Here is an 8,203-nt window from a genome sequence, read left to right as displayed (position 1 = left end):
GCCGAGGCAGTAGAGGTGTACAGAGAGGTGAAGAAGTCACGAAACATCTGCGTGACCCGTATTGGATCCGTCTCAAGTACACCCTGCGGCAAGCGGAGGGAGATCACCACAGGAGGTCTCTCTTCACCATGAACTAGATAAGCCAATAGTTTCCCCGCTCGCTCACCATGCTCAAACGACCTCTGTCTGAGAAAGAACAATTTCTGTTTGGACTTTTCATAAAGCAATAGGTCAAGTGTTCTGGAACAAAGTCTAATACTATCTGCCTTTTCTGCCGAGGGGTCGCGTACAAAATCCTGTTCCAGCGTCTGTAGAGTATGTGTCGCCTCAGCTACCTTATTCTGAACAGCATCTTACATGCTTGAAGAATTTGAAGACCTTGAGAACAGGACTGAGGCTACAAAAATGCATTGATCATGTCCACCAAACAACAGTGGACAATGAGAAAAAGAAATGGAGGGATATTTTGCATCGCCTCTTGGATATAACCTTGTTTTTAGCTCACCAGAATCTTCCTTTTCGTGGACATAGAGAGATCATGTAATCAGTAAATAAAGGAAACGTCCTGGAATTGGCAGAATTGCTTTCAAATTATGATCCAGTTTTAAAGGAACATTTCATAAGGCTGAAACGTTCTACCGAATCTGGGAAGAGAATGACCTCTTATTTCTCGCCAAAATTTCAAAATGAATTTATTTGTCTTCTGGGGAATCAAGTGAAAAAGAAAATAGTGGCTGATATCAAGAAAGCCAAGTACTTTGGGATTCTTTTTGACAGTACCCCTGATGTGTCACACATTGATCAGATGTGTGAAGTGATCAGATATGTTCATATTGAAGGTGATAATGTTGAAGTAAAAGAATCATTCTTGGGCTTCTTTCCTATTGCTGGAAAGACTGCTGCTGAGCTCACAAACAATATCCTGCAACATCTGGAGGAAGCTGGACTGGACATAAGCCTTTGCCGTGGTCAAGGATATGACAATGCTGCAACTATGGCAGGGATTCATGGTGGTGTTCAGGCAAAGATAAACGAGATAAATCCCAAGGCTTTGTTTATCCCATGTGCAAACCATTCTCTGAACCTTTGTGGGGTGCACTCTTTCGGAAGTGTTGATTCCTGTGTTACTTTTTTGGAACATTGGAGAAAGTGTATTTGTTCTTTTCAGTTTCTACACATCGTTGGGAATTGCTGATGGAGAATGTAGGTGTGACAGTGAAAAGACTTTCCCAAACAAGATGGAGCGCTCATTATGATGCTGTGAAGCCAGTGAGGGCAAATTTTGAAAAACTTACTTCAGCCCTTGAAAAGCTGTGTGATCCCAAAGAAAATGTGGACACAAGAGGATCTGCTGCGATGTTGCTGCCTGCTGTATACGATTTTACTTTTTTGTGTTATCTTTCTTTATGGTGTGACGTTGTGGGAGAAGTTAATATCACACAGAAGTATTTGCAAACAGTGGGACTCACTCTTGAAAAGTGCATTGTGAAGCTACAAGCTCTAAAAGCATTTCTTGCAGGTCAACGAAATGAAATTGTGGAAAAGGCAATTCATTATGCAACTACCATGTGTGAGGAAATGGGCATTTCAATGGAGAGAAGAGGGCGAGTAAAGCTCCGGAAAGCAATGCCAGGAGAGAAGGCAAAGGATGCTGGCCTCACATTGCCAGAGGAAATTAAAAGGGCTATGTTTGAGTGCCTTGATCGGTTTTACCAGGAGTTGGAAATTCGCACTAAGGCAATTGAAAATATCCTCTCAATGTTTGCTGTTATTCAGCCAAACACTCTGGTTGCTGCAGCCGAAAAAGATCTACAGAATTATACTTCAAAATTGACTGAGGTTTTTGATGAATTCTCGAATGAAGAGATCTATGTGGAGATTGAACGCCTTCGGATGCATTTGGAAGCTGCCAAGATCAGTATTGAAGAGGCAAAGAAATGGACGGTTTTGCAATTCCTGCAGTTCATTATTAAATGGGATTTTTGTGACTCTTTGCCTAACTTGTCTCTGTGTTTTAGATTCTTTTTGACTCTGTGTGAGCATTGCCTCATGTGAAAGAAGTTTTTCAAAATTAAAGTTAATAAAAAACTACTTCCGCTCTACCATGAGTGAGACAAGGTTGACAAATCTGGCCATACTTTCAATCGAACACGAATATGCAAAGACGATAAACTTTGATGCAGTCATTGATGAATTTGCAGAACTGAAGGCTCGAAGGCAGAGGATGTGAATGACTCCTTTCAATATAGACTGAGCGGTCACTTTGGAGTTTGGATCTGTTGTTTGCTTAAAATAAGCAGTATTATCTGTTCAGTAAATGTTATAAATAATTGAAATAAGTTTAAGTAAGTTAATAAGTTATTTTCCAATGTTTTTTTTTTTTAAGTTGATGGAACGTTTACAAATTTGTACAATAAATATTCTTGAGAAAATGAAAAAAAGTTGTGGGTGTTTTTTCATTTAAAAGTTGGGGGGGGGGGGGGGGTGACAGGTGTAGGATCCGCCCCGGGTGCCAAACGCTCTAGGTACGCCCCTGACCCTCTCCACTTCATTGAGAGCTGAATTCAGAAATAATGTGTGATACTTTGGCCAGCCCCTCCTTACTTACACTATTGGCAGCCCACCGGACAGGTAAGAAGTGTCATAATACAAAAAAAAGGAACAAATGAAAGCACATTTTGACATTCTTCTATTACCTATCAAGATAATAATAGGAGAAAAAAAACTTTAAACTGTAGCATTTGAAAGTATTGAGGCAGGCCCTTGCACTACATGCTTTGGTGAATTCATCCATAAATCGGACCAGAAAAAAAGTAGGTATAGTGTGTATTGGGTTTGGCAAAGTCAGCAGATGGAGGATTGCTATCAGCTGACCTAGCAGTTGGGGGGAGGGGGGTTGCTAATGAGTTTGGCCGACCAAAAAAAAAAAAAAATCCGGCACTCTGCATGAATTTAAGCACACACATAACATTTGTACTCATTTTAGGGGGTGTTTAGGGGAAAGCAATACTATGGAGCTGATAAAATACATTGCTAAGTGACTAGGCTATAGGTTTATGGGCCCAGAAGAGCATGCTGGGGAAGTTAGTGAAGGCAAATATGCATGAAGGACAAAAAAGGAACTTGAAAAGCTTCCAGCATGCAGGAGGACTAATGCTGCGTACACACGATCAAACAATCGGGTGGAAACGTCCGGCAAACTGAAGTCCGCCGAACAATCCCCCCGTGTGTAGCCTCCGGCATACTTTTTTGACCCGAAAGTACGGCGGACTTAGAAAGTAGTTTTGCACTCCAATCTTCCCGCCGGACTCGCATTTTGGCGGACAATCCGGCTGTGTGTATGCCAGTCCGCCGTACTTTTGAAATGAACAGACTTTTCCCGCCCGGAGAAAAGTCCGCTCATTCGAGCGGGTCTCCAGGTAGGCGGGGCCCGCGAAGGAGACGTCGCTGGCCCCGCCACCTGGTATGGACTTAAAGGGGAACCCCAACGCCGAAAAAAATCGGCGTGGGGGTCCCCCCAAGTCCACATCAGACCCTTGTCCGAGCACGCTACCCGGCCGGCCAGGAAAGGGGGGGACGAGCGAGCGCCCCCCCCTGAGCCGTACCAGGCCGCGTGCCCTCAACATGGGGGGTGCCTTGTCCCCATGTTGATGAGGACAAGGGCCTCTTCCCGACAACCCTGGCCGTTGGTTGTCGGGGTCTGCGGGCAGGGGGCTTATCGGAATCCAGGAGCCCCCTTTAATAAGGGGGCCCCCGGATACCGGCCCCCCACCCTATGTGAATGAGTATGGGGTACAATGTACCCCTACCCATTCACCTGTAAAATAAAGTACAAAAACAACACAACACACAAGATAAAATAGTTTATTGCACAGCTCCGGGGGTCTTCCGTCTTCGGGGGTCTTCTTGCCGGACTCCGCTATCTTCTTCTAGCTCTTTTGCTAGCGGAGGAGCCCGGCTTTCTTCCTCGCCGCGGCCTCTTCTTCCAACTTCGGGGGTCTTGTCCCCCTCTTTGGTTCTTCTGGTCTTCTGTCGCCGCCGCCGCCTTCCGTTCTTCTTCTTCTCCTTCTCCTGGAGATGTTGACTCGGCGACTTATATAGGGACAAGGGGCGGGGTCATCGGTTGATGTCACATGGGTTGATGTCACATGGTGACCCCGCCCCCTTACGATGTCACAGTCCCGGAGGATGCTGGGACAGTCGCCATGTGACATCAACCCATGTGACATCAAACCATGTGACATCAACCGATGACCCCGCCCCTTGTCCCTATATAAGTCGCCACGCAGCGCGTCCCTGGCATTGCGGCCGGAGAGAGCGTTGAGTCAACATCTCAAGGAGAAGAAGGAGAAGAAGAAGAACGGAAGGCGGCGGCGACAGAAGACCGGGCCACCGCCTGTAAAAGAGCTATAAGAAGGCGCGGTGGCCCGGCAGAAGAACCAAAGAGGGGGACAAGACCCCCGAAGTCGGAAGAAGAGGCCGCGGCGAGGAAGAAAGCCAGGCTCTTCCGCTAGCAAAAGAGCTAGAAGAAGATAGCGGAGGAGTCCGGCGAGAAGACCCCCGAAGACGGAAGACCCCCGGAGCTGTGCAATAAACTATTTTATCTTGTGTGTTGTGTTTTTTTGTACTTTATTTTACAGGTGAATGGGTAGGGGTACATTGTACCCCATACTCATTTACATAGGGTGGGGGGGCCGGTATCCGGGGGCCCCCTTATTAAAGGGGCTCCCGGATTCCGATAAGCCCCCCGCCCGCAGACCCCGACAACCAACGGCCAGGGTTGTCGGGAAGAGGCCCTTGTCCTCATCAACATGGGGACAAGATGCTTTGGGGTGGGGGGCCGTGCGGCCCCCCCTTCCCCAAGGCACCCCCCATGTTGAGGGCACACGGCCTGGTACGGCTCAGGAGGGGGGGGGCGCTTGCTCGTCCCCCCTTTCCTGGCCGGTCGGGTAGCATGCTTGGACAAGGGTCTGATGTGGACCTAGGGGGAGCCCCACGCCGATTTTTTTCGGCGTTGGGGTTCCCCTTTAAGTCCATACCAGGTGGCGGGGCCAGCGACCTCTCCTTCGCGGGCCCCGCCTACCTGGAGACGCGCTCGAAATGTGCAGACTTTCCTCCACGTGTGTGGACGAGTCCGTTCATTTCAAAAGTAGGGCGGATAGTACGGTAGACTTAGTACGCCGCATTAGTCCGCTAAAAAAGTGCCGTGTGTGGGCAAGTAGCTCGCCAGACTAAGTCCGTTGGATAGTCGACTACGTGTGTACGCGGCAAAAGGGGCACAGCGTATCAATTACAGCATATTGCAATCATGGTAATTAGGGAATGAGGAAACATTAAATACATAGAATGTGATGTTAAAGGAGAAAACTTACTTTAATATAGTCCTTCTGCAGGACCTGTATGATGGCAGAACAGGTCTCTGGAATAATGATCCCCAGAGCCTGGGGGAGAGATGCCTGTTGAGAACTTCAGGTCCTGAAGACTTCTCCCTGTTGCCAAGTAGCGCAACGTGGCGATGAGCCTCTGCTCCGGAGTAGTGATGGCCGAACGGTTCGCCCGGCGGTCGTTTCGCGGCGAATTTCCGACTTTCGCCGTCCGCGGGTTCGAACGCCTTTTTCCGTCGTTCGCCCCGGCGGACTTACGTGTTTAATGTATACAAGAACTTTAACCTTTCGTGACACGTTTATCATGTGTTACAGGACAACCAATTGAGACATGACAGCTCATGGACACTTGGACATTCCCCCTAACCTATAAATACACCCGATCCGGTGGCCATTTTACATTCTTTCTTCTGTCACTGTAGGGAAAGGATCCTGTGTGGAGTAGGGACAGAGAAAACGCTAGCTATTTGGTACACAAAAGTTCTTTTCAGGACTGGTATAGGTGTTAGGTCAGCAGCCTGAGTTTCTTTTGTCAGTTTAGATAAAGGGACAGAGCGCTGTATGCTGCTATTTTAGGGACAGCTCAGCCAGATTAGTCTTTCTTCATCATCATCATCATCATCATCATTAGCTGTTACTATCAGGTCCACAAAAGAGCTGTTCCAGCTAATCGTTCCAGCCTACTCTTTTTTGCCAATTTGTATAGGGACAGGCAGGAAGCAGTGTGTCAGGCAGTGAGGATAATTTTAAAGACTTGCTGTTACTATTAGTTCCACAAAGGTTCTTTTCAGGACTGGTATCAGTGGTACGGTAATAGGCTTGTACACGTATAATATTCTTTCTTCCAAATATAGAAAGAATATTATACTTGACTGCTGCCCTTCTGCTGCAGTCTGCTAATCATTCACAACTCACTTGTTCCACAAAAGTTCTTATAAGGACTGGTAACTTGGTCTGTCTAGGGTGCTACGGTACATAGGCTTGGGTGCGGTACAGTCTGCTGTTCTGTAAGGACCGCTATCGGTCCACAATAGATAGGGTTGCCGTGCACTACTGCTGACCGCTGCCCTATACTGCAGCAGTCCTTCAGCGGTATAGGGACTGACGCACAGTCTGCTAAACACTAACACACAACCTGCTTGGTCCACAAAAGTTCTTATAAGGACTGGTAACTTGGTATAGGGTGCTACGGTACATAGGCCTGAGTGCGTTACAGTCTGCTGTTCTGTAAGGACCGCTATCGGTCCACAATACATAGGGTTGCCGTGCACTACTGCTGACCGCTGCCCTATACTGCAGCAGTCCTTCATTGGTATAGGGACTGACGTACAGTCTGCTAATCACTAACACACAACCTGCTTGGTCCACAAAAGTTCTTATAAGGACTGGTAACTTGGTATAGGGTGCTACGGTACATAGGCCTGAGTGCAGTACAGTCTGCTGTTCTGTAAGGACCGCTATCGGTCCACAATACATAGGGTTGCCGTGCACTACTGCTGACCGCTGCCCTATACTGCAGCAGTCCTTCATTGGTATAGGGACTGACGTACAGTCTGCTAATCACTAACACACAACCTGCTTGGTCCACAAAAGTTTTTATAAGGACTGGTAACTTGGTATAGGGTGCTACGGTACATAGGCCTGAGTGCAGTACAGTCTGCTGTTCTGTAAGGACCGCTATCGGTCCACAATACATAGGGTTGCCGTGCACTACTGCTGACCGCTGCCCTATACTGCAGCAGTCCTTCAGCGGTATAGGGACTGACGCACAGTCTGCTAAACACTAACACACAACCTGCTTGGTCCACAAAAGTTCTTATAAGGACTGGTAACTTGGTATAGGGTGCTACGGTACATAGGCCTGAGTGCAGTACAGTCTGCTGTTCTGTAAGGACCGCTATCGGTCCACAATACATAGGGTTGCCGTGCACTACTGCTGACCGCTGCCCTATACTGCAGCAGTCCTTCATTGGTATAGGGACTGACGTACAGTCTGCTAATCACTAACACACAACCTGCTTGGTCCACAAAAGTTCTTATAAGGACTGGTAACTTGGTATAGGGTGCTACGGTACATAGGCCTGAGTGCGTTACAGTCTGCTGTTCTGTAAGGACCGCTATCGGTCCACAATACATAGGGTTGCCGTGCACTACTGCTGACCGCTGCCCTATACTGCAGCAGTCCTTCATTGGTATAGGGACTGACGTACAGTCTGCTAATCACTAACACACAACCTGCTTGGTCCACAAAAGTTCTTATAAGGACTGGTAACTTGGTATAGGGTGCTACGGTACATAGGCCTGAGTGCGTTACAGTCTGCTGTTCTGTAAGGACCGCTATCGGTCCACAATACATAGGGTTGCCGTGCACTACTGCTGACCGCTGCCCTATACTGCAGCAGTCCTTCAGCGGTATAGGGACTGACGCACAGTCTGCTAAACACTAACACACAACCTGCTTGGTCCACAAAAGTTCTTATAAGGACTGGTAACTTGGTATAGGGTGCTACGGTACATAGGCCTGAGTGCAGTACAGTCTGCTGTTCTGTAAGGACCGCTATCGGTCCACAATACATAGGGTTGCCGTGCACTACTGCTGACCGCTGCCCTATACTGCAGCAGTCCTTCATTGGTATAGGGACTGACGTACAGTCTGCTAATCACTAACACACAACCTGCTTGGTCCACAAAAGTTCTTATAAGGACTGGTAACTTGGTATAGGGTGCTACGGTACATAGGCCTGAGTGCAGTACAGTCTGCTGTTCTGTAAGGACCGCTATCGGTCCACAATACATAGGGTTGCCGTGCACTACTGCTG

At 47.8% G+C, this 8,203-nt stretch overlaps 1 pseudogene; it reads left to right on the top strand.

Moving 5' to 3' along the window:
* Positions 1 to 265: 265 nt before the first annotated feature.
* On the top strand, positions 266 to 2,417 carry LOC143934792 (zinc finger MYM-type protein 1-like; annotated as a pseudogene).
* Positions 2,418 to 8,203: the final 5,786 nt, after the last annotated feature.

The sequence above is a fragment of the Lithobates pipiens genome, unplaced genomic scaffold (assembly GCF_037356315.1).
Source record: "Lithobates pipiens isolate NorthernLeopardFrog02 unplaced genomic scaffold, aLitPip1_a1.2 Scaffold_28, whole genome shotgun sequence".
Lineage (NCBI taxonomy): Eukaryota > Metazoa > Chordata > Amphibia > Anura > Ranidae > Lithobates > Lithobates pipiens.
Note: the sequence above shows the minus strand (reverse complement) of the source record. Positions and strands in the feature narration are given on the sequence as shown.